At 42.2% G+C, this 14,772-nt stretch overlaps 1 long non-coding RNA gene across 3 annotated transcripts in view; it reads left to right on the top strand.

Moving 5' to 3' along the window:
* Positions 1–14,772, top strand: part of LOC149119530 (uncharacterized) — a 45,294-nt gene that overhangs the window by 18,463 nt on the left and 12,059 nt on the right. The gene's annotated exons all lie outside the window — the stretch shown is intronic.

Here is a 14,772-nt window from a genome sequence, read left to right on the forward strand (position 1 = left end):
AGCAATGATAACACCTCAATATGAGAAAATTATTTCTCTTAGGATCCCCAGAGCAGATCTCTGCTAGTTACACAATAGATATGTAGGGCAGCTTCGGGAGTGGAGGTCTGTCGAGATTGTCAAACCTCCAACTTTGCCTCCTAGATGTGGCTGAAATTGTCTCCACCTTTACTTCCCTTTAGCCTTTTGGAGGGGGAAAAGTTGTTTACTAAATGACTTCTTTCAGCACTTAAAGTTCAGGACTTTTTGTTGCATAATAATGAACCACATGACTCTTAATTAATCCTTTCCATCCTGAAATGGAATCTTTTCCTGAATTGCTGCTGCATCACCAATTCTTTGTAAACACTGTCCGACAAATATGTGCGGGTGCTGGAAGATTAAAGTTCATCAAATCTCCACAGCTGATTAATTCTCTCTGCTCGCAGAGCAAAACAGGATAGTCTTTCTCTTACTTCACTTGGATTCATTTTCTAACCTGTGCTCTGTAAGGGCAGATTTTATCTTAATTTTATCTAACGAGTGACTCTAAAGTGATTTGATAAGGCCTCCAAGTTATTTTTATTGTAGGCATCAAATTATTTTTTTAAATATTTATTTATCTGAAAGGCAGAGTGGCAGGGAGGGAAGGGGTGAGAAGAGATCTTTCATCCATTGGTTTATTTCCCAATTCCTGCAACAGCCAGGCTGGGCCAGGCAAAAGCCAGGAGCCTGAAACTCCATCTGGGTCTCCTACATGGGTGGCAGGGGTCCAGGTACTTGGAGAATCTTCTGTTGCCTTCCTAGACACATTAGCAGGGAGCTGGATCAGAAATGAAGTAGCTGGGCCTCCAACTGGCACTCCAATATGAGACGTGGCTGTTGCAAAAGTGGCTTAACCTGCTGTGCCACAACACCCTACCCATGAATTAGTTTGAAACGTGGAAATGTTCAAGATAGTTTATAAATTGATATTTTTCATAAGCTATTGTACCATGGGTTAGGGAAGGGCCTGTTGAGGTATGGAGAGGGAGAATTGTATTTAATTCTTCAAAGCAATTTGTCTTTGAAGGGAAGAAATTGTCACTGCTTGGCTTCGATCCTGAGCCCGATTTATGATGAAAGATCATGAGTACAGTTTATGCTGCATACTGGATGGTCATGCATCAGATTCTGATTCTGTGAGATACAATGGAAAACTGTTTCTGCGGGAGGGGGAATGGTTGAAAAGAGGAATGTGAGAGCTTCCTGAGAAGCCTCCTAGCCCCCCTGACTTGAGAGGGTGTTCTGAGAGGGCAGAGGGAGGAATAGATGAAAAGGGCCTATATTGGCAATATATATAACGAATGTTTGTACAAGGATGCTGGACTGGGCTTTTGACACAACTCTGAGTTTCCATGTCTGCTGTGGGCATCTGATGCAATAAAGTGTTTTTTTTTAAAGTTATTTATTTACTTGAAAGACAGAGTTACAGAGAGAGAGGGAGATTGATCTTCCATCTGCCAGTTTACTCCACAAATGGACCCACAATGGCCAGAGCTGGGCCCAGCTGAAGCCAGGGGCTCCTTCTGGGTCTCCCATGTGGGTGCAGGGGCCCAAGGACTTGGGCCATTTTTTGCTGCTTTCCCAGGTCATAGAAGGGAGCTGGATCAGAAATGGAGCAGCTGGGTCTCAAACTGGCACCCATATGGGATGTTGGCACTGCAGGCAGCAACTTAACCCACTATGCCACAGCCCTGGCACAACAAGAATTTGAATATCTTCAGGATCAATGTCAAGGGATCATAGCCACCTTAGTCATCACCTCAAAGCCAGGCAGGTCAAATCTGTGAGTGTGACTGTTTCCATCATTCTCTTACTTCTTTCAATGATTCTTACCTCTGGTTGGCTTGGGGCTGGACTAGCTGGGACAAAAGTGTCGTGTGCACTCTGCAGAGGGCAGTGGAACCAGCTCCTGCCCAGGAGCTAAAGGCCATCCCCAGCTGAAAGGATTTCCAGGTGGTGGAAAACCTGAGCTGCAGGCACTCTGCAAATGAAGCTGGGGGCAGCTGGTCTGTGCCAAGCAGCCCTCTGATGAGGAGAGGGTTTTATTGGATGAAACAGGACAGCCTCTCAGCAGGGAGGCTGGGATTTGAACTTGGGATGGACTCAGTTGTTAAAAGATACTGGAAGCAGGCATTTCCTGGAAAGGGATTCAGTTTCAACTAAACAGTTTTCAGTTTACAGTTACCTTGGATCCGAAGGCAGTTTCTTTTTCTATTTGGATCGTAACAGGATCTCTGAGTAGGGAAGCATGGACATTGGTAGAAGACTGGGAGGGAGGGGGCAGAGGACCAGAGTAGTGTCTTCTAAGACTGCAGCCCTATCTTCTTATCCTGCAGGCCTCTTTAGTGAAAACCCAGCTTAGAAGTCAATTTAGGCTCCAACAGGTATTAGGTGTTTCACGGATCAGGCCCAAGAAGGGTGCACCTGAAAGAGAGGCTAGAGAGGATTGCCTGCTGTGTGTCCCAGCAAGCAGATGCTGATGGAGACATGAGTGTGCGGGGAGTTTATTGGGGTGCTACGAATATAAACACCTGTGAAAGAAGAGACAGCAGTAAGATTAGGCAGGGCAGCATTCGAACTACAGTATGGTTGCAACAAAAGTCTCTGTGGATCCTATGGAGAGCTGTGAAGCACTCACACTCATTAGATGTGCCCCCCCCCAGTAGAGGAGCAGGTCTCTCCCACTAAGGGGAAAATGCTTCACTGCTGACACTGCAGCCAGCTGTGGGGAGGCTGAGTATTTCAGTTCTGAAGGCAGGATCAGGGTGGCAGGTCATAGCAGCACCTATTTTAAGCTAGAAAGAAAGCCAAAGAATCTTCTCTAGAAAGGAGCAACTCCCAGAGGGAATATTAGTTTAATCATTTTTAATGTCAATTCAAAAAATATTAGAGTGCTTACTGGGGTGCATGCACTGGAGACACACAGATGAAGAATTGATGATTTCTGCCTTTGTAAGACTTGTGTCCTGGTTAAAACACAGGACTGTCAGAAATTAACCACCATTCAACGTGACTTTTGAAACACTGAATGGGTAGACTGGGGTGCAGAGAGAGCTACCAGCTAGACTAAGCAGGGTATCCCAGGATCCGTGCAGTATTAGCCTGCTAATTGTTTATCACAAAACAAACACAGTATACTTTAGAAAAACAAGCACTTCCTGAGGTTTTCTGTATCCCACCCGCTGCAGAGAAGAGGTTTTCTCCAAAGTGACAGTGTAAATGTTGATGATGTCAGATAATCAAATTATTTTCAGAAACACTTGGATGTCTTTTTGGATAAATAAATGCAGATTGAAATCTAACAAAGAGACAGGAAGGGAATATGGGTGACAATGAGGGAAGGAATAAAAACAAAACCTGTCAGAGCTGGCGCTGTGGCACAGCAATTAAGCCGCTGTCTGCAGCACTCTCATCCCATATGGGCCCTGGCACCAGTTCAAGTCCTGGCTGTTTCATTTCGAATCCAGCTCCCTGCTAATGCACTGTGAAAGCAGTAGAAGATGCCCAAGTCCTTGTGCCCATGCACCCATGTGGGAGACCTGGATGAAGCTCCTGGCTCCTGGCTCTGGCCTGTCTCAGCCCTGGCCATTGTGGCCATTTGGGGAATGAACCAGCAGATGAAAGATCTCTGTCTCTCTTCCCACTCTCTCTGTGACTCTTTCAAATCAATAAATCTTAAAAAAAAATATGTTGTAGCCTCTTTTGCACAGGTAGAACTAGCACTAACTCATTTTCTATCCCCTGGCCAGAGTTCTTTTTTCCCCCAGCACTGAGTATATCCCACCCCTTCCCATGAAGAAGCCTTCCTTATATTAAATGATGGTCTTTGCTGGAGAGCTTTTTCCGTACTTGGTTAGATGGATTCTCCTAATGACCATGAACCTGATCCCTGCACTGCCATGAGCTTTGCTTCCTTCTCTGCCCACAAAAATGTACCTTAAGGGGCCAGCGCTGTGGCATAGCGGGTAAGGCCACCGCCTACAGTGCCAGCATCCCATGTAGGCGCTGGTTTGAGTTCCAGCTGCTCCACTTCCAATCCAGCTCTCTGCTATGGCCTGGGAAAGCAGTAGAAGATGGCCCAAGTCCTTGGGCCCCTGCACCCGTGTGGGAGACCTGGAAGAATCTCTTGGCTCCTGGCTTTGGATTGGTAAAGCTCCGGCTGTTGTGGCCATCTGGGGAGTGAACCAGCGGATGGAGGACCTCTCTCTCTCTGCCTCTGCCCTTCTGTAATTCTGACTTTCAAGTAAACAAATAAAATCTTAAAAAAAGAATATACCTTATGTAGCATTCTTGCTGAACTGTCCTCCTTTTTTTGTTTTTTAAAGATTTATTATTTGAAGTGAAGAGAGAGAGGGGAGAGAGAGGGGAGAGAGAGAGGAGAGAGAGAGGGGAGAGAGAGGGGAGAAAGAGGGAGAGAGAGGGAGAGAGAGGGAGAGGAGAGGGAGAGGAGAGGGAGAGAGAGGGAGAGGAGAGGGAGAGGAGAGGGAGAGGAGAGGGAGAGGAGAGGAGAGGAGAGGAGAGGAGAGGAGAGGAGAGGAGAGGGAGAGGAGAGGGAGAGGAGAGGAGAGGAGAGGAGAGGAGATCTTCTACCTGCTCATTCATTCTCCAAATGGCTGCAATAACCAGGACTGGGCCAGGCTGAAGCCAGGAGCCAGGAGCTTCTTCCTGGTCTCCCATGTAGATGCAAGGGCCCAAGAACTTGGGCCATCTTCTACTGCTTTCCCAGGCCGTAGAAGAGAGCAGGATTGGAAGTGGAGCAGCTGGGACTCAAAATGGCACCCATATGGGATGCTGGCACTGCAGGCAGCGGCATAACCTTCTACACCACAGCACTGGCCCCTGAGGTGTGCTTCTCATCCCACTGGAGAGCAAATGACAGAGGGGCTGAATCAGTCAAAACTGATACACAAGACCAAGGTGAATATTCAAGAACTTTCCAGCTAGTGTGGTATGGGAATAAACCAATCAGGTGGAAAACAATCAGTATGGCCAAAGCTGTGCCAACAAGTTGAATACTAGGCAGCGCAGGATTATTTTTTAATTGCAGGAGGTTATTTTTTTAAATAATTTGTGCTTGTAAACTGTATTGTTTTCATGAAACTATTTTTCCACTTTAAGCCATTAAGTTGAAGTGATGTAACAAATTAATTAAGGGTTAACTCCTGGAGGAAACATTAATGTGTTTTGGTTGTGACCAAAAGGGCTAGTGAGGATGCTAAAGTTATCCGTGGGACTTCCAATGAGGCTCAACAGCTGCAAATCTGTAGCCATGCTTCTTTGTATCCTTATCCCTTTGTCTCTGTAAAAACAAACCCACAATGTTTGTTGGTTAGAATTTACATTGGTCAAAATGATACTCCTATGTCTTCACAAATAGCCTTATTTTTATCTTTTAAAATGTTATGAATTTGAAGAAATATAGAAAAGACATAGAATAGTGTAATACATATCTGTGGTCATACCTTCCAAAGTTATAAACCCTGAGGTGGGCTTTGGCCTAGCAGTTAAGACAGTGCTTGGGATGCCCACATCCCGTATTGGAGTACCTGGATTTGAGTCCAGGTTGTGCTCCTGATTCCAGCTACCTGATAACGCACACCCTCGGAGGCAGCAGGCAATGGGTCAAGTAGTGTGTCCCTGTCACCCATGCCAGAGACCTGGATGGAGTTCCAGTTCCTGGTTCCTGACCTTGGCCTCGCCCATCCCTGGCTGTTGTGAGCATTTGGGGAGTGAACCAGCAGGTAGTAGCACACATATATGTTGTCTCTATGTCTATGTCCATATCTATGTCTTTGTCTATGTCTATCTCTAGCTCTTCTTTCTCTGTACCTTTCAAATAAATCCAAAAATTATAATTCCTAACATTTAGTCATTTTTTCTTAAGATTTGAAGTTAAGCTGAAGTTTCCTTTTGCTAATCCCATGCTTGTCCGACCTTCCCTCCCCAGAGGCAATCACCAGCACAGATTCTGTACGTCTCCTTCAGGCCCAGTGCTTCTCAACCCCTGCTGCACATCAGGATCACCTGGGAATCGATTACAAATCTCTGGAGTCTGGGCCATGTGCCAGACAAATAAAATCAGAATCTCTAGAGGAAGGGGGAACTCAAGCATCAGTTTGTTTTTTTCCAAATCAAAGTGCTTTTTCTTTGCTACCTCAATATGCTTTTCACAGACTCCTAAGCATATTTTTGTGTATCTTGGCACCTTCTGAAAGATGTACATATGGACATATAGCTTTCCTTCTTGCAGCCAGGGAGTGTTAGAGTGACAAAGGGAAGGACAGAAGCCTACCTTCTTTTCTCACATCATTAGCTTTTAAAGTTCCCCAGGTGATTCCAATGTGCAGCCAAGCTGGAGAACCAACCACTTCTAGCTCACACTTGTATACTTTTTGTAAACGTGTATCTAGCTATGAACAATGCATTTTGTTACTTGTGTTTATGTATATTTTAAAAGAATATGTAAATGAGGTCATAGTGTAATGTTCTGCATTTGGATTTTTACTCGGTAGCTTTTTAAAAAACTGATATTGAAATAATGTTAGGCTTTACAAAGAAGTGCAAAAATATGTGGCTTTCCCATAGGCCCTCAACTCAGGTTTCTTTACTGTTAACATCTTTCACAACCCAAATGTAGTATTGAAATCAGCAAATTAAAAATTGACAAAATTATATTAATAAATATTTAGGGTATTTATGGATTTTTCCAGTTTTCCCAATAACATTTTTGGGGAGCCCAGGAATCAGTTCAGGATCCCACGTTGCATTCAGTTGTCATGTCTTCTTAGTCTCTTTCAATCTGTGACAGTTCCTGCATTTTTCTTCATGTTCTACTACTTTTGCACTTGAAAAATATTGTCGAACACCCTTCAATTTTGGGTTTGTGTCATGTTTTCTTATTATTATATTGAGATTGGGCATTTTTGGCAAAAATCTCACAGAAATGATATTCTGTCTGTCTCAAGCCATCATATCAGGGGTTCATGATGTCAGTATTTCTTATTACTAGTGAAGTTAACCTTCATGATTTGTTAAGGTGGTATCTGCAAGGTTTCTCCACTGTAAAGTTATTATTTTAAGCTTTATAATTAAAAAATATGTTGTAAGGCTGGTCTTTGATCTATCCTGCTTCTCATCACACTTTTTTGCACTTAATTTTAGCACCTATATTAGCCTACCAGGGCTGCCATAATGAAATACCATAGACTGGGTGACATAAGCAAAGTGCTTCATTTTCTCATAGTTGTGGAGGCTGGAAGTCCCAGATCGAGGTGCCGGCCAGCCTGGCTTATCTCGAGGCCTGTCTCCTTGGCTTGCAGCTGGCTACCTGCTTGCTGTGCCCTCCTATGGTCTATGTGTATGCATCCCTGGTGTCTCTTCCTTTTCTTATGAGGACACAGGTCATATTAGATTTTGAGCCCACCCTTATGACCTCATTTAGCGTTAAAGACCCTTTCTACAAATACAATCACACTGGTGGTTGGGAGACAATTCAGTCCCAACAGCAGACATCAATAATTCTTGCCTGCAACAACTGTCACTGTGGTCTTTGCCAAGTGGTGATGTTTTCCAATTTCCAACTGAGAGCTGCTTTAAGTTGACTCTCTTTTCTTTCAACATACCCTTGTTATTTTTTGATCCCTTCCTTACTTTCTGGTGCCACAAGATATTTCAGGCTTATCTTTTACAGTAGTTCCTCCTTCTGTGTGGTTTTGCTTTCCATAGTTTCAGTTACCCAAAGTCAACTGTGGTCTGCAAATATTGAATGGAAAATTTCAGAAATAAACAGTTCATAAGTTTTAAATTGTACACCATTCGGAGTAGCATGATGAAATCTTGAGCTATCTTATTCTTTCCCATCCAGGATGTGAATCATCCCTTTGTCTAGCATACCACACTGTGTATGCTACCTGTCTCTTAATTACTTACCAGCCTTCTCAGTTATCAGAATGACTATTACATTATCAAGTACTTGTGTTCACGAAAGGTCAGTAGTAGCCTAATGCTTGGTCGCAATGCCCACGTCATTTGCCTCACTTAACCTTATCATGTAGGTATTGTATCATCTCATCATCATCTTAAGAAAAGGGTGAGTACAGCACAATAAGATATTTTGAGAGAAAGATCACATTCAGATATCTTTTATTCAAGTATGCTTTTATAACTATTCTATATTATTAGTAGTAGTTGTTAATCTTTTGTTGTGCTTAATTTAAAAGTTAAATTTTATCATGGATGTGTATGTAAAGGGAAAACATAGTATAGCCAAGATTCAGTACTATCTTTGCTTTCAGGTATCCATTGAGGATCTAGGAACATATCTTCCCCAGATTAGTAGGGACCGCTATATTTTCCCTGCTCCAGTCTTGAGATCACCATTTCTTCAAGGCATCCTTGTTCCTTTTGTGGAAAATGATATTTAGAAACCAAGATGTGGACAGTAGGTGTGTGGCTACTGCTGGCGTGTCATTACTTCCCCATGCTCTCAGAAAACAGGGTACATTGTATATGCTCTATGTGCACACATGTATAACACACACCTGTATTTATTTCTAAGTCTCTGTGTTCATATATTAAAATTATGAGTTCATATTGATACTTCTTTCAACCCAACACTACAGGGTTCATTCTAGCCTTCCTCTTTTCCTTATTGGTAATTTCTTTTTCCTATAGTGACAAACCTGTTTCTCATTATTCTTGGTATATGTATGTGTTTGCTCAGTCCTAGGTTACACATAAAGTGAAATATAATTTGCTAACTGGATAACAATACACAGTTCTTGCTGTCTTTAACCTTACAGTATACACTCAATCTACCATTTAACAAAATGACTTAGGTTAGTTCTTTTTCCATTCATTGTTATTATATTGTCACTTGCACTAGAGTTAGACTCATTTGTTACTGATTGCAATCCATTTTGAACTCTCTTTAAATCCTGACTTTAATTAAAGTGTTTAGGAAATGTAAATCATGAGCAGAGTTCTAAAAGCTAGAAGTAACCAAAAATTATACACGAGGGCAAGTGCCACTTTCTTTTTATCTCTATCATCCTGTTCCCATTCCTCCATTTTCTCTACTCTGCTCCTACCCAGGTCCTTGAATTACCAAGTCTCTTCAGTGTCTGGCTCACCCTGTCTGTGTTTCTTTTGTACAACTGAGCAGACACATGCATATTTTCTTATATCCTCTTTTTTGTACTTTCCTCTTGTATTTTTTCACGTGACATTATTTCTTGGAACCTATTCATTATCAGCCCACAGAGATCTCTCTCATTCATTTTTCTTCACATTACCATACTACTTCATTGTGTAGAATCTCCATTTATTTATTCAACCATTTAAATTATTTCCAGTATTTTACAATAACAAATGGTGCAAGAAATAATGCAGTGGGGCAGCAGCTTTACCTGCTGTGCCACAATGCTGGGCCTGGTAATTTATATTTTAAAAGTTCTTAATTAAAATCTCTAGGGGCCAGTGCTATGGCACAGTAGGTTAAGCCATGGCCTGCAGCACTGGCATCCCATATGGGTTTGAGTCCTGAGTGCTCCACTTCCAATCCAACTTCCTGCTAATGCACCTGGAAAAGCAGTGGAGGATGGTCCAAGTGCTTGGGCCCCTGCACCCACGTGGGAGACCCAGAAGAAGCTCCTGGCTCCTGGCTTCAGCCTGGCTTAGCCCTGGCTATTGCAGCCATTTGGGGAGTGAGCCAGCAGATGGAAGATTCATTCTCTCTCTCTCTCTCTCTCTCTCTCTGCCTCACTAAATAAATCTTTTAAAAAAGAAATAATACAGTACAATGAATGTTTCATATATATTTCCTGTATTGTTGGATGTATTTTCCAGAAAAGGTGTCACTGGATCAAAAGGCAACCTGCATATGGAATTCTGTGCATATCACTAAAGTTCTTCCAGAAAGGTGCCAGTTGGTGTGCCCACCACTAATTTATGAGAATGCCTGTTTCACACAGCCTTGTTAATGCAATTTGTTGTCATAATTTAAAAGTTTTACCAATAAGATAGATGGAGAATGGTATTTTAGTGTTGTTTTATTTTATATTTATCTAATTATGAGTGAGTTTGAACACTTTTGTTTAAGGGCCATTTTTGTGAACTTTGTGAATTGTCCATATGTTTTTAAAACTTTTAATTTTTTAAAAATGTACTTATTTATTGGGGTAGGGGTGGGAGAGCAAGCTCTAATCCACTGGTTCACTCCCCAAATGCTCACAGCAGCCCAATGGCTGGGGTCAAAGCTTCAAGCCAAAACTCAGTCCAGGTCACCCATGAGGGTAGCAGGAATCTAATTACTTGGGCCATCACTTCTGCCTTCCAGGGTCTGCATTAGTTGGAAGCTGGAGTCAGGAGTGGAGCCGAGTATCAAACCCAGGCACTCTGATGTGGGATGCAGGTGTCAATCACTAGACCAAATGCTTGTCCCTCTCTCCAGATTTTTCCATCACATTTTATGCTATTTGTCCATCAGTTTTTTATATTAAGAACTGTTTATTGTGGTAAAATATCTGTAACACAACAGTTATCCTTGGAACCATTTTTGAGTGTAGGTTCAGTGGCATTAAGTATATGCACAGCATTCTGCAACCATCACCACTATTTCCACACATTTTCCATCACCCAAAAAACTCCGTAACCATTAACCAAATTCCTCATTCTGCCTCTTTATCCAGCATCTTGTTATTCAGTTTTAAAGAGCTGTTTATTTGTTAGGAATATTAATGCTTTTGTGGTATATTTGATATATTTCTTTCGATTTGTCTACTGTCTTTTGAGTCTGGTTATAGTGATTTTGGCCATGTGAAAATATTTTTAAGTAATTGAATCTGTCAACCTTTTCCTTTATAGCTTCTGTATTTAAAAATGTATTTATTTGAAATGGAGAGGGAAGAGAGAGAGAGAGAGAGAGGGTTTAACACTTACATGGTTTCATTGTTTTATGTTTAAATCTCTGATTTATTTGGAGATTGTGCTTGTGTATGGATCTAATTTTATATTTTTCCTCATGGAAAACCACTTGTCCCAATACAGTCTAGTAATAGTGTTTTATTTTTCTACTGATTTGTAATACCATTTCATTTACATAACAACATCCTAGAAATTCTTGATTGTGAGTAAAATTGCATTTGCTTTATATATATATATATTTCACTCGTTTATAATTTTTGGAAGAAGCACATATTTTTCTAGACTCAATGAATTTTTGATTGAAAAAGGCTTCCCAAGTCATCTAGGTCATCCTTTAATGGCTTCTCACCACTTTGAAAATGAAGGTCAGAGCCCTCACCTTAGGCCAAGTTCCTCATGCCCTTCTCTGCTCTTGCCTCTCTAGCTTTGCTTACTGCTGCCTTCCTCTACTATCCTACCTTGCATCCTACTGAGCTCCCTGTCTTTTCTCTTTGCCATATACTGCTCTTTCATGTCTCCAAGCCTTCCCATGTGTTGTTGCCTCAGCCCAGAATGCCATTCCTTCTCCTTCTGGGAGGAGCTTAGCATTCAGACCTCATGTTACTTTGTGTGAGAAGCTTTCATCAGCTTTTCCGTCTGAGTCGGAACACCCTTTGTGGGCTCTGGTAGTACCCGGATGTTTTGACCATAGCCAAGGTCCCAGTGCATCAGAGCATGATTTTGGGTTAATTTGCCCATTTCATACACGAAAATGAGTCTATGGAGGACAAGGACTGTGTCTTACTCTTGTTCTTTGTCTCTCTAGATACAAAGAAATCTTAATAAATACACAGTGGTGCATCTAGGCTTGGCTTAAACTCATCAAATAACAGTTTGCTGCCTCAAACGCAGTCTGTTCCATTTTTATAGTTTTTGAAAGCTCTTCCTCACAGCAAGCTGAACTGCATCTCCCTATAATTTCTACCCTCTGTCCTTGTTCTGTCCTCGGGAATGAAATCTCTTATTAGAGGGCAACAATCTGCTCTCTGAGCTGGGCCTTGGCCAGGGACACAGCTATGATGGCTGGCTCTTCTTGAAACACTTCATCTGCTTGTTTTGAGCATGAAATCTTCTTTTAATGAATAATTGATTTAAGGTAAGAAAATGCTGAGTCTCCCCTAAAGTGTTTCAGTCTGTTATGCTGTTTGGTATTCCCATGATCTACTTTGCTGAAAACCTTCAGCTTCCTTAATTCAAACAAAGTCGCTACATTGAGCACACTATTTGTCACTTCAGTGATAAGTTACCCTTCCCTCTGCCTTTTCATGAGGATTCCCTGGATTTAATTGAATTCTTTGTTCTTTGTCTTGGCCATTCTGTGGGGCTGACTTTCTAGCAGCTTTATGCAGTCATGTGCTGCCAGTGCCCCTAGCTCTTGGCTGTGGAAGGCTGGCCTAGATCTGCCAGTGAGTTCCAGTGCCTCTTCTACAAAGTTCGATGGAAAGGCCACACCCTAGCACATACTAGGGTTTCTCAAAGGACCACCTGCATTAGCATCTCCAAGTGAGTTTGTTAAAAATGCAGATTCCTGGAGCCCTACTCTCGATATTCCAGATTGAAATCTCTGAGAACAAGGCCCTGTAGTGTTCCTTTTCTCCTGCTTTTTTCTTTTTCAAATGTTTTCTTAGCTTGTAATGCTTACACATTTGTATGGGGCACCGTACAATATTTCAATATAAATATATAGCATAAACATATACTAGCCTTTCCATTTCCTTTTCTTTTAGGTTTGAACCCAGCAGCTCTTCTCTTAGAATTCATTATACAGGATGTAATACTTTATTGTGAACTACAGCCTCTTCACTGTGGGGAGCAGCTCGGACTAGACTAAGTTACTGGAATTAAGACTTATTCTATGCACCTGCTCTCCCACAATATGGCGCTGGGAGAGAAGAAAACAGCTTCTACACAGCTGCCTCCAGTTCAACCAATAAACTGTAGGACTTGCTCCTGATTGGAGGAGAGCAGCGTACTCGGCGTGTGGGCAGCCGAGTTGGGATTGGCAGAGGAGGACTATAAAGGAGGAGAGAGACGGCATGCACCAGGAACATCTAAGGGGAACATCTAAGGGGAACACCTAAGGGGAACACCTGTGCAGCCCCCAAGAGAGCCGGCCGGCGGAGTGCCGCTCCCCTGCGGAAGTGGGGAATGTGGCCAGGGGGAACCGCCCTTCCACGGAGGTGGAAGGGACAGTAGCCAACCCGGGAAGAACCAGCAGCAAACCCGGGGAGGGCCGAGCAGATGAAAGAACAGTGCAGGGTTTAGTGTCGCTCCTCCACGAAGAGGGTGAGCGACATTCACTGTGCTATGGAACACAAGAACGTATCAGTTCTGTCTTACTGTGTTTTGGTACCCATTACCCATCCTACCTTTACCATTCTCCTCTGTCCTTCCAGCCTTATCATGTTAATTTTAAATGACTTTCCTGCTACAAACCAAAGTGAAGAACCACTGCCCTAGACTTTGGCAAAATAATCACCAAATACACCACCACTCATCTGTTCTGCGTATTCATTTATATCTAAGTAGATGTAAACTTCTGTCCATGTCCTAATGATTCCTTTTTCTTTTTCCCTAAATTATAAGCTCGGTGAGGGCAAGCATCCTATTTTGCTCATTGTAGTCCCAGTGCCCAGCACAGTACATGATACATAATAGGTGCTCAGGAAATAACTGTTGAATGAAAACACAGGAAACAAACATTTCTCTGTTCTTTACACTTTATTGATCCTTGCAATACTGGGAAGAGGCAATTGTGGAGATTAAGGGGGGGCATAGGAACCAAGGGAGAAAGCCAAAATGTATAGAAGCACACAGTCTATGGTAGACCCAGAACTCTGGAGAAAGCTGTGGATGAAGGCAACTCCTTCTTTAGTTCTGTAGGTATAAAGTCTCCAGGCCTTTCCTTTGACTGCAACAGGATGGGCAACTGGACACTGAACAGACTGCAACTCCAATAGGAATCCTTCTTCTATATCAACTTCAAAGCCTTTGGAGTTTGGGTATGAGGGAACTAGCCATCAATGACATTTTTATGTCTCTACATTGTAGTGCATCATTCCAATAAAGCAAAGTCCCAAAGAATATTAATGATCATGACTATTAGACCTACCCTGGGAAGTTGCTATGAATCAGGTAGCCTGGGTTCACGTTTCAATTATCACTAGCTTATTTTCTCTTTATCTCAACTTTTCCATCAGTAAATAAGGATAAAAAAATTCCTATGTACTAGTTAAAGAAATGTCAGCTACCATAACTGAGACGTCCTTAAACCTTGGTGACTTACTACAATTGAATTTAATTAGTAGATCACAAAAAAATTCAAATGGATGTTCTTGTTTGGTGAGTAGCTCTCCTACACGTGGTGATCCAAGGATTCAAGTTATTTCCATATGTAGATGGCACACCAGCTCCTCGACTACTTCGATAGGGAAGCAGCATATATCACTGTCCACTCAGACTGGATTGGTGAAAATTAAGTCACATGGCCAATCTAGAAGCATGGGAATGTGGTAAATGTAGTCTAGCTGTATACTCAAAAAGAAACATGTATGGTTTCTTGCTTCATTACAAGTGATCACAAAACTTAGTGGTTTAAAGGAGTAGCCCTTTATTGACCTCACAATTCTTTGAGGCAGCAATTTGGGCTGGGATTAGCCAGGAAGTTTAGGCTAATTTAAGTCACACTCACCTGATTTTAGCTGGGCTCACCCATGCAAATGTGACCAGCTGCCATATAGCTGCTGACTCATTGGTCTAAGTGGCTTTAGCTAGGAAAGTAAGTCT

The sequence above is a fragment of the Oryctolagus cuniculus genome, chromosome X (genome assembly GCF_051225735.1).
Source record: "Oryctolagus cuniculus isolate XC-2025 breed Fujian yellow rabbit chromosome X, ASM5122573v1, whole genome shotgun sequence".
NCBI lineage: Eukaryota > Metazoa > Chordata > Mammalia > Lagomorpha > Leporidae > Oryctolagus > Oryctolagus cuniculus.